Consider the following 12,783-nt stretch of genomic DNA (forward strand, 5'->3'; position numbering starts at 1 on the left):
AGATCTAAGACAATGGGAAGGATGACAACTATGCAAAGTATAAGATATGCTGTAACCGACAGTTTCTTAATTATTGTCCGCCATCTACAATGGCATGACATTACCTTATTGATTTTTTTTTGTGCTTAAACTTTTTATGGAGAAAGAAACCATATAGCACTTTAAAAATACTCTTCTGGAATTCATGCATCAAAAGACAGTTTTATCCATTACTCTTATGTCACAATAATTCAACTATATTCTAGATTTTGCTTCTTTGTCAGAGGGAAACCAGCAACTCCCGATCATTACAAATTTTTAAAAAGAAAGTAGTTGTTCATGACATTCCATGAAATTGACAATTTTTACAAAGAATTGGAACTTTTTACATTGATATAGAACTGAAATCATTTTATGATACTGTCTAACCCTGATTTTCATGACATTAGCATGAAGCAAATATTAACACTAAAAAATATTTTTTTGATCAGTCCCCATTTTGGTATCATGAACCAATTAGGGGAACCATGATCTTACCTTCTGATGTAATGTTCTCTTACATGTAAGTTAATTCTACCAGAGTTTTTAAACATTCTGCAGTTTCAATCAAAAAGCTTGATAAGAAAATCCAGCAAGAGCTTCTTTTCTTTACAGGAGATTGGCATCTTTTCACCTATTTATTTTGCACTCCATTTCTGCTGTCAATGTACAGAAATTTATTCCAATATCCAGTCTATGGTGAAACTTGTTTCAGTTTTAAATCTATGTCTTCTGTATCAATCTTTATGTACTCTCAGCCACTATGGCTGGTAGATCATGTGTTCCATCCTTATCCACTACTCGTACTTTGAAAGTGGGCATATTGACTATAAACCTCTTCTTGATCTCATTAATGCACTTCTTCAGTAGCTCTACTACCTCCTCTCTGGTAATATTCTCTGTATAATGTCTATCCATGATGCTAAGTGTGAAGAAGGATCCATATCCATGAGCAGCAAAGGGAATCTTGTTTAGTGAGGCCAGATAGTCCATGTAGTACAGAGCCGGTCCCTCAGTCTTGTCATAACCTGCGATCAACAAGTTCACAGCATATGGTGTACTACTTCTGAGGTAGTCTGCCAAGTTTTTTCTGGTAAAGTTGGCAACAGCATGTGGAGACAAATCATAACCGTATCTCATTTTGTACAGTTGGACATTTTTGGCAATGAATTCTGCAAATTGGACAGTGTCTCCAGCTTCTCCTGTTACCAACATCAACAAGTTATTACCGAGTTTAAACATCTTGTCATAGTCTTGTTTCAATGAAACGATGCTTCTTGTTGATGTTGTGTCAGACGCAACCATCACAAAGTATTTGCCTTGCAACCCTATAAGACACTCCATTTTTTGTACTATATTGTGGAAAGCGGTGACTTTCTAATGCAGCGATAGTGACTTTGCAAAACTCTTACCTTATTGAGCTGATTCAATAACTGATATCCACTCCCCCTTTCTAGATACATATAATAGTATAATTATTATAATTATAGCAATAAGAATCTAGGTTCATTCATTTAATACATGCTCCTTGCTGGCGTAAGTAACGGCGCCTGTGACAGACATAATTAATAGTACCACCTGCAATTGTAAGTAATAGTAGAAGCTACAAATTGTAACTGTGGACAGCTACACCTGGGTCCTTCTGTGGAGTTCTTTTGGATGGATCGGACGGCTGGGCAGCTATGCTTATTGCCCAAATGTGAATGCGGGTGGCAAGAGCTATGTGGACCAGATCAGATGCAGTAGGAACTGATGGCCTTCTGCTGCATCAGGACTCGTCTGCAGACGTCTCGACATTGTCGTGACACTGGGTTCGGACATGTCTTGATGAGAGAGTGAGAGTCACCTTGCGCAACATTCCCTCGCTTCAGTCCAACTCATATGCAAATCGTGACATTATTCCCCTCTTCCCATCACATGCCTTCATGTATGTGGCGATGGGCAAGCGGTAAAACAGCAGGTGTGCATACACTTGGAGCTGTAGCTGCAAATATGCTCACATGTAGCTCAGCTGGCCCAGTTGGATCATAGGTTATGAAGCACAACTGAAATTCTTCTTTTTCTTAGGTAAATTCGCTAATGCTGGAAGCATGTGGTGTCTGCGGCTGCCCTATACGTGCCAATGATGTGGCAGTGATGGCGAACTCTTTCACTGGTGGAGTTTAAAGTTCCTTGGCAGATACAGAAATGACTCGTCGCGGAAAACTCACAAATGTTATCATTAGTTATAATCATGTCTGCGGGCTAAGACTGACGTCTGAATTTGTCCGTCACATCTGACCACAGCTTAGCAAAATCTTCACAGGTAGCGTTCATCAATTTGCGTTGTGTTTGATTGAACTAAGAGGTATACAGGATATTTAATTTCTTTGTTTGGAGGGGAGCTCTCCTTTGATCTTTCCAGATCATTTGGAGAGACCATCCTGCCCTATTGTTATAGTGTGTGTCTGCTATGGTTTTCCGTATAGTCTTTTTTATTACGATATAGTTTTTTAGTTTTTTTTTTTATTAATTTTTTATGTGGGTTTTTTGTCTTTTTTATAGTATTTTTTTATAAATTTTATTTTTTAATTTTTTGTTGTTGTCACTTTTCCATTCATCAGTTTGCTCTCCTAGACATTCGTCATCTTGCATATAATAGATTTCCATCATCAGTGCTTCTTCTCTTTGTTTCCTTCTTTTTTTCTTCCTTCTCTCTCTATCTCTGTCTCCTGCTAATTTTGTTTCTATACTTTTGTTTCCTGTCATTTGTGATTGTACTGTTATGGAAGTTTCCTCTTCTTGTTGTTCTGGTTTTTTAGTCTCTAGACTAGTTTTTTCTTGTTGATTCTGAGTTCATGGCGGTAGTTTTGGGCTTTTATCTCCCTGTTTCTGTATTTCCTGCTGTTTTCCCTGTGGTTGTTGTTGATGTCTCTCATATTTTTGTTGTTGGTAAGGGTTTGGTTTTGCCGTTAAATCTGACTGTATTATTATATGAGTTTTCGATTTTGTTGACTTTTCTGCTGCTGTTGTGGTTGATTTTGTCTTATTTGTTGTTGTTGTTGTCGTCGTCTCACTTCTTGTTGTGTTTGGTTTAGATTCCTGTGTGTTGTGGGTGTTTCTTTCCCTGTTTCTGGTTTTCCTAACTTTGTTGTTGTTGTTGTTGTTGTCGCATGACCTGGGGTTCTGTTGCCTGGTTCGTTGGACATTTGAAGGGTGTATGTCCTGCATTATAAAGAATGTTCTCTTTATGTATTTCAATTTGTTTTTCTCAATTTCTAGTATTTGCATCCCATTGTAGATTGTTGTTTGGGGGATAGTCGCCAAATCACTTTGATGTTGAATTTTTTCTCAAATAGTTCTACTACAGCTTCCAGTGGGATTTCTAGATGAATGTCTGACAGGTATAATTCTCCAGTTTGTTTCTTTACTTTCCTTAATATGGGTGTTGGTTTCCTTACTGTAGCTTTCTCTTTCCCTATTTCTATCTCTCCATAAGGTAGAATTGGTTTGTTCCCTCTAGGTCTGATTATATATCCTTTATATCCATTAGGGTTAATTGAGTACACGTTTTTAGTATAATCTGGGTTCTGTACTTTCAATGCAACCATCACCGCTGCTGTTCCAGGTATTCTGTCTCTTGGTATATGGGACATGTATAGCTCATATGTTCCATCTTTGTGAGCACATTCAATGAAGTTTCCCTCGCTAGTTTCAATTCTCCGGATTTGGAAAAATTTTGCTAGGTTCTTCAGTTTGTTCCTTGCTGCGGCCATTTTTTCTCGTGCTTCACGTGCTAAGTTCACCTTGTTAGATTTCGTTGTAGTTTTGTAATTTCAGTGTTCTGTTTCAAGCTATAGTTTTCCGTTCTAGATACTCCAATGTTGAGTTGTTAGTCCTTTTACTGGCTACACGTTTCCATGGACGAAAACACAGGCCGGGAGGGAATTCCAAGCTGCTATTCCGTTTGCTTTGTACATGCCATTGCGGACGATTTAACAACAGACTGTCAGGATATTTAAAGGTTTAAAAGTAAGTGAACATAACATATTGAAGTATAATCTTCCGTTCCACGGCGGTAAATTTCGGAATATTCTTACCAGGTTCCAGTATGATCGTATACTGTGGTTTCTCGCTGATTACGCAGCAATAAGTCATGGTCGTCAAGCAACTGTTGCGTGCTGAATACATATAGGCAGCATCGACATGGAAACTTTCTTCCATGGTGTTTGCTGTGCCGGCAAACCATTCGAGAAGGATCATTTATCCACACGTATTGATAATGTGTCAATTTTTTTAAAAATCAATTTAATTTATTGTTTATTTAATTTAATTTAGATAATTTATTTCCGTAGAATACAAAGTGAAAATTTAAAAAGAACTTACAGTAGTGTGAATCAAATCCCAAGTAGTTTTAATAGTTCTATCAAAAGCCCAAATGTATGAAGTTGCAATTGAATTCCAGTGGTATTACAAATAAATTCCAGTATCGAATGTGTCATTGTATATGTTGTCTCGAAGCGTGAAAGTGTGCCAATGGCCCGGAATGTGTCGATCTGTTAACAGTCTTTTGATGTATCACAATAATATGATCCAATATGTTGTTGTCTGCATTCACAATAATTCTACATTAATGTTTTAGTCCAAGAATATTATTGAGCACTTTTGTAATTCGACTAAATAATAATCTGAATAAATAAATCACTCAACCAAATTAAAGACTGATTCTACTTCAGGCATGAATGAGTAACTTTTCAAGTAAACAACATTATATAATAAGTTTTTTTAAAAAAAAAAAACAAACAATAACAGAGTCAGGATGTAGGCCAGTCTCCTCTCCTAAAGATTCAAAGTTGTCAACAAGTTTAGGAATTTCCAAAGTGAGAAACTAATATATTACATTCAAATAAAAGTAAACATGTTTACTTCCACTGATAATGTTCTGAATATAAGATCCATACTCGTAGAGAACTATAAGCAATGTGTAATGTTGTTTACAAAATAAATGTCACTGGTCAGGTACACCATTAACATGATTTTGGACAAAGGTCAATTATAAAATCGATAAACATAACATGTAATCTATGAGAAAAGCCAACTAACGATACAAATTAAATATACGTAACTTGAGATGAAAATAAGGTTCTGTTTTTATAGTCTTTTGTTCTTTCTTTCCAAAAGTGCGTATTAGGTGACAAGTAGGGTGTAAAGTCTGAGTGTATGCGTGTTGTGTTTCTTTTGAAAAAGAACAAGAACAACTTAAAAGGAGCACTGAGGAATGAAAGCTTGTTCTGAGAGCAAAAAAGTTATCTTTGTGCGACGTTTTCTTGAATGTGCCTATTATGCGACAGTTTTGTATCCTATGTGTCCGTTCCTCCATTTTCATGTTGTGGCGGTGTGTGATTAACTTTGCTGTCTTTTGGTCTGAACTCTTACATACTTAGATATATCGCCCTATAGCAAAACTCTGCAATGCCATAACTCCGAACATTGTATGGGTCATAGTTCCCTGTCCTTTGTGTATGTTTGCTCTGTACTTATCAGAAATAAGATTATGTTAGTAACGCATTCCCTTTTGTTATTGTTATTGTATGTTATCAAAATGGGCAGAGGATCAAGCGATTTGAATCTGTTTTCCTTTTTTATCTTATAGCTCGATGCTCGTGAAATTTCCTTGACTTACTGTTAATTATTTAAACAATTAAATCTGGATCTTTTTAATAATATATCATTTTTAAGTCACTGAAATATAATACATCATATTCATTTCATTTTCAACCAATTTATCTAATCTATTTTACTCGCATTTAACATAAATATAGGTATCTTTTTTAATTTTGGATTTAGGTTTTTTAAACCTTTATCTAATTGTGTAGTTTCCATGATTGGTGCAATTATTTTTAGATCCTACTCCTCCGTTGATCCTTCAATATCCCCTCTTCTTCATATTTATTTTTAAATATGTCGGATCTGTTTGGAGTGGCTTCGATTTTTGTATTTGTTAGATGGTCTTTTAGTTTTACACTCGTCCAAGGTATGCCCTGTTAGACAACGCTTGAAGCAGGGCAGGTGATTGATACAACCTGTGTACCACATCCATACCTTGAAACCAAAATAATAAAACGAAATCGGGAGCCTAGCCACCACCACCCACCCCTTTGGAATTAGGAATAATTGTATCCCTTTTGATTATCTCAGGGTGGTCATAAATAGCTATAAGAATTTTTGTTATATTTTGTTATTTTGTTTATCATGGCTTTAGCAGGTATTTCTAGTGAGAAACCATGTATGTGTATTACTGTGTATCTTTAATTGCCAACGCATGGTATGTGCTGATTTAAATTGTACAACCTTGTCCATTAGGACCATGGATCAAGGAATTCTTTGTTTTCCTTGAGAACCGACCTTGCCTTGGGTTTTGGAGACCCTGAATTCTCGATATACTTTGGCCTTTTGCTTCTAAGCCATTCAAAATATCTTTACCTCTCCATTGTTGATCTCTTTGAAGAGCAATTATATTGATTGTTTGAGCTCCTTCCTTTCTGTTCGCGACTAAAATTTGACGCCTAATTTTTTTTCTCTACCACTATATGGGTCTTAAAGTATGTACTATTTTGTTTGGAATTTTTTGTAGTCTCTATCATAGCTTTCCTAAATAGAGTTGTTAGAAGAAAAACTTATAGTGAAATGAAGCAATGTGTACCCAGATTTGGTAAGTAGGTAAATAATAATGTGGCAGTGTGCAATGGATAATGAAATGGTACATTGATGTGCGATGTCTAGTGTATGTACGATGGATGAGGCCTTTTGCACTTAGTATTTTCCACTCTTTCTTTTTTGGGGGGAAGGGCACCAGACAGATGCCCCCCCCCCATCCAAAAATAAAATAAAAGGTGTTTTATGTGTAAGTGTTACCCCCACAGATATGTTGTTTGTTTTATTTTAAGATATAATTTAGATCAAAAATTTATTTAGATTAAATTTTAGACGGGGTATTTTTTTAAAAATCCCTAGTGTTATCTATAGGGTTGTTTTTCCGAGTGGGTTTCTATCACCTAACTCGAAATCCCTTCCCTAGATTCCAAGTAGACCTTGGCTAAAGGTCGCCTATATCTCGTGTGTGCTTTTATGAGTATATGCTATGTTGTATGTGTGCTATATATATATATATATATATATATATATATATATATATATATATATATATATATATATATATATATATATATATATATATATATATAGTTTTCGTGTAGGGATAGCCAGTTATTGTCAAATCGTCCCCAGTTGTCTTGCGATCCAGATGATAATTGGATCAAAACTTTACTTTTATATTAATTCATTTGAATTTTGAATTTCGGCGAAGTAACGGTGTAATACTGGCTTGATTGAAGAAAGAAAAAAAAATTCCCTGTTGTTTCATGTGAGTGATAATCTGTGTCGTTCTTCGCATAATTGATTTATTGATTGAGGTCGGCTGTGCTGGAGTCGGGGTCCACACATTCTTTCTTTATTCATTCGTATTTCTCTCAACTCGAGTTAGGCCGCCTCTAATTATTTATTAGATTATTGCCAAAGTTCCAAGAGGTTTAAGTTTCCCACACAAAGGGGATTACCTGTACAGTACGGGAGCTGTACAGCCGAAGGAAAGAAATAGAAGAGAAAATTACAAGAGAGTCTTTGTTTTTATGTTATGCATGTAAGTTTTCCTACCTGGAGTAGTTTTCCAAAACTCTTTCATAGGCCTGTTCACTTCGCGGGGCGCCATGTGACATAGCCTCATGGCGTCCTTATCTTGTACTTTCCCCATTAAGGATCCCTGTCCCTCCCTGTTTATATTTATTTAGAGTATTTAAAACTTTCCCTAATCTAAAAAGATAGTTTTTAAGGTACACACAGTGTCTATGTTTAAATTAATTTTATATTTATTTTTAGAATTGTTACATTTATTATAATCTTAAAACACATCTAGAGATTCCTGTTACCTCACGGCCCAGACAGCCTTAGAGTCAGGGAGCGAGATCGTGATCTCCGGTCCGTTTCAAGGTGACATCCATAAGGGGTGCCCTCCGAAGCGCCCCCTCCCGCCCCCCTTCTCCTCACCCCCCCCCCAAAAAAAATCTTTAAATGAACCTTAATTTAGCTATTATAATTTATTATTTTTTAATTGTTATGACTTGGCCACATGCCATCATTGTTTTAGTTATATAATCCGTAATCTTCCTTATTAAATTTGTATCGAAGTTGCCGTCTAAATATAGGATTTGATTTCTTCTGTATTTCTCCTTCTTATAGATTTCCATTATCAATTGAATTCTTTCATTTTTCCTTTCTTCGCACTGTGCTATAGCATGATATTTCGTAAAATTTGCTTTTTTGCACATGGGGCATTTAACAATTGTTCTAATCATTCTTCTTCGTAGTGCGACTTCTCCAGTTAGCCATGCGTTATGTAAGTATTTGAATATTATACTTTGAATCTTGGGTGAGCCGATGTTGGCCTCCAAACTCTATCCCAATTAACGGAGATATTTTCTTCTTCTACTTTATTTTTTATTCTTAGGGTTAAATTTTCCCTTATCCAATTACAAGTTTTCTTCGTTTCAATTCCCCATAGTTCATCAACATCCCTATATTTACATAAAAGTTCTTTTATATTCCTAAATTTCCTTGGTACTTCCAGTTTTTTGACTAACTTATTATTTTTGTATACATGTATATCACTTCTATTCCTAATGGTAAAACCAAACCAATAAATATATAACGCTTCCCAGGGATTTTTTAATTGGTTATTTAGCTTTTAAAATCTATTTAACATATTCGAACATTTAATTAAAATTGGGCTTGGTAGGGCCAGCTCTCCCCTATTCATGGCCCTATATAGTGTGGATTTTTTAACATAATGTGTTTTAAAATTCCAAATATATTTTATAATGTCATTATCAATATTGTCAAGTTCATTGTTCCCTACATCTACAGAATTTAAAAGATAATTCATATTAGAATATAAATACGTTTTTGCAATTTGTGGTCGCTCCATTATGCATAATGGCGTAAGTGCCCAGATTTTGATATTTTCATTTATTTTAAATTTTACATTTTTGCAGTTTTCCTTTTCTGCATTTTTTCCAAAAACATTTCCTAGGGCTTTAACCCTGTCTTTAATTAAGTGTGGTGGTAAACCCGGATGGTTTCCCCTCCAGTTCCCTATTTTTAGTATCTCAGTTTTGTTATGATTGATTTTTGACCCCGACGCTTTTCCGAAAGATTCGTATTCCTTTTCCAAGTGTTTAAAGGAATTGGATTCTTTAATAAAGTTTGTACAATCATCAGCATGTTGGAGCATTTTAAACTCTTCTTTTAAATTTGGAATTTTGATACCTTCTATTCCTTTGTTGGTTCTGATTTTAATACTTAGAATTTCTATTGCTATTACATATAATAGCATTGACTGTGGGCAACCTTGCCTCACTGATCTTTCTATGTCAAATTTTTCCGTTACAGCTCCATTGACCTGTACAATTGCAGTTATTTTGTTATACAGGATTTTGGTCCAGTTTAGGAAGTTTGTTCCAGAACCAAATTTTTCTAATACTTTGTGTGTGTAGTTATGTTCCAAGCTGTCGAAAGCTTTCTCTTGGTCAAAAAGTACCATAACACTTTTCGTACCTGTTTCATTTATAAAGTCAATTATAGTTCTTATATTTAAAATATTACTTTGAATGTTTCTACCTTTCCCCCGACAAGTTTGATTTATATTTATTATTTCATTCATTCATTCCTTTTTTAACTCTATTTGCTAAAATTCTACTTAATATTTTATAGTCTGTATTTAGGAGGGAGATGGGCCTCCAATTTTTAAGTTCTTCCTTGTCACCCTTCCCTTTGTATAAAATTGTAATTAACCCTTTCCTCATGGATTTAGACATTGTATCATTTTTTTAAAGTATATTGTTATATAAACATTCAAGAATCGGCGCTAACTCACTTTGGAATTTTTTGTAGAATTCCACTCTTTCAGTCCAGTCACACCCAGCACTCTCCCTGCAGGTAACTCCTCTCTCTGTTGCTCACTGTGCTTTCATTCCTCGATGTTGTGAGCGATATTCCGAAAGGTTATTGATATTGTTTGTTCTCAATAGCTTGATCCCGTTTGCTTACTGTTACTAATACAGACGCAAATTCTTTCGTAATGCTGTATGCTTCAAATTGCATTATATAAATAATCCACTGCAATTCTCTAATAGTGAATCAGTTGTGTGTTTTGGGGTTATCTGTGTCGGTGAGTAGTAACATAAGTGGCGTTTATACGACCACGACTCGCCACCTTGTGAATGGCTTAGAAGCGGGCTTGAGAAGAGAATCTTCCATGCGGAAAAACTTGTGTAAATAATTCCTAGCGGGAAAAAGTTATGGCGGAGTTAGAAGGGATTCTGGAGAGGTAAGTCGTTATAGGTAAGCGTTATCTTAAACGCCCAATATCATACTACTATTTTCTGTCATTTAATCACACCTCTGGTCGTATCAATTCACACACACGCACACATACACAATGCTATATTGACTTACAGTATAAAATGAATATAAACAAAGTATCGAATGAATATAAAATGATGGAAAGAAACAAAAACCTTCATAGAATTTACGTAAGGTTTCAGACTGTTATAACTACAAGTTATATAGCATAGCAGACTGATCTTTAAACGACAGGTTACATAGGATTGCAGACTGGTATAAGGACAGATGAGGTGGCGGTATACGGTTTCGCATTTTTCAATGTTAACTTTTTAAAGAAAAGAATTTCTCCGGTTTTCCTCACTGGTTACACTGGATATTAAAAAAAAAAGACTTTGTATATCTTGAGTATTGTTCAAAGAACTTTTAATTGCCTTTAATTTGATGTATAATTGATGTGTGTAATATGGGTTTTAAAGTAAATAGCTTGGCCTTACTTCAGATGTGCATCTTAAAAAAAATAATAAAAAACGAAAAAACTGCCTGCTCTCTTTGTTCATTTCCACTTCCTGGACTTGATAGGCAAATCGTTCAAAACGTGAAGATCACATTTTTTGGACATTTTATAGATTTGATAATTCATTCATTGCACTTTCAGAAACTGGTACTGTCTGGTACATGTCTGTAGCATGATGCCCAAAAAAATCCAAAATGACACACTCTCAGAAGTTCATAATATCTGTAGAGAGCCCCCTTACACAGGATTGGAGACTGATCTTACGACATTTTACATAGAATTGCAGAGGTCTTAGGATAGGCTTGGTAAGATTGCAGACTGATCTTACGACATGTTACACAGAATTGCAGAGGTTTTAGGCTAGGTTATGTAAGATTGCAGACTGGTCTTACGGCATGTTACATTGGACTGCAAAGGTCTTAGGATAGGCTACGTAAGATTGCAGACTGGTCTTAAGGCATGTTACATTGGATTACAGCAGACTGATCTTACGACATGTTACACAGATTTGCAGAGGTCTTAGGATATGTTATGTAAGATTGCATACTGGTCTTACAGCATGTTACATTGGACTGCAGAGGTCTTGGAATAGGCTACGTAAGACTGCAGACTGATCTTACGACATGTTACACAGAATTTCAGAGGTCTTAGGATAGGTTATGTAAGAATGTAGACTGGTCTTAACGGCATGTTACATTGGAATGTAGATGTCTTAGGATAGTCTACGTAAGATTGCAGACTGGTCTTACGGAAGATTTCAGACTGATCTTATGTTACACATAATTGCAGAGGTCTTAGGATAGGTTATATAAGATTGCAGACTGGTCTTACGGCAGGTTACATTGGACTGCAGAGGTCTTAGGATAGGCTACGTCAGATTGCAAACTGGTCTTAAGGAAGATTGCAGACTGATCCTTCGACAAATTTCAGAGGTCTTAGGGTGTGTTATGTAAGAATGCAGACTGGTCTTACGGCGTGTTACATTGGATTGCAGTATGTTAACGTCATGGCTTCCTATGGGGTAAGACAAACACATTTACAAATGGTATAGCGTGCGGAGTTTTATTTAAATGAACATTATCGTCTTATAATAAGTGTGCATATGTAAGTATCCTTTATAATTTTGTTAAATCAGGTCTGTGCAATGGGTATTCTTTTGGAAAATTTTATGAAAATATTTCACGGGAAGAGGCACCGGCTTCCTTTGAAATAATGTGAGAATTTCACAGGAAGGATCATCGCAGAATAAAAGCAGCTCAGCACCTTTTAGCAACGCTGATAAAAGTTTACCGCACGTCGTAACTAGGTCAATGTGACCTTCTTCACATGCAAGGTATGGCTAACTTTATGAAGATCATTAGACACGTATATGATGTACCTCACTTTATGAAAATCATTTGACACGTGTACGATGTACGTAACTTTATTAAAATCATTTGACACGTATATGATATACCTAACTTTTATGAAAATCATTTGACTAAATATTTTCAGCTCAGAAAATGTCCACGTCATTTTGTTTGAATGCATGTACGGTTTACAATGCATGAAAGCTAGTTTTTCCAATTACCAAAGCTGAAATTACCGTTTTTTTTAATACAAAGCTCCAACAAACTTTATCAGTGTCTTCTATATTTGCAATGAAACAGTGATTATAAGGATCAGTCAAATTTTTCTACTCTGTTTCATCAAAACTACAAATTTGGTTATATCCAGAAAAGGAAAAGTCTTAATTTGTATGAATCTATTATAAATTCGCAGGATCAGACTTGAAATTTAACATGCATATGTTATGACAGAACCCATGTGTTATC

At 35.4% G+C, this 12,783-nt stretch overlaps 1 pseudogene; it reads right to left on the reverse strand.

The window, feature by feature from the left end:
• Positions 1-364: 364 nt before the first annotated feature.
• On the reverse strand, positions 365-1,398 carry LOC149792995 (proteasome subunit beta type-2 pseudogene; annotated as a pseudogene).
• Positions 1,399-12,783: the final 11,385 nt, after the last annotated feature.

The sequence above is a fragment of the Sinohyriopsis cumingii genome, chromosome 8, assembly GCF_028554795.1.
Source record: "Sinohyriopsis cumingii isolate HCF-2022 chromosome 8, ASM2855479v2, whole genome shotgun sequence".
NCBI lineage: Eukaryota > Metazoa > Mollusca > Bivalvia > Unionida > Unionidae > Sinohyriopsis > Sinohyriopsis cumingii.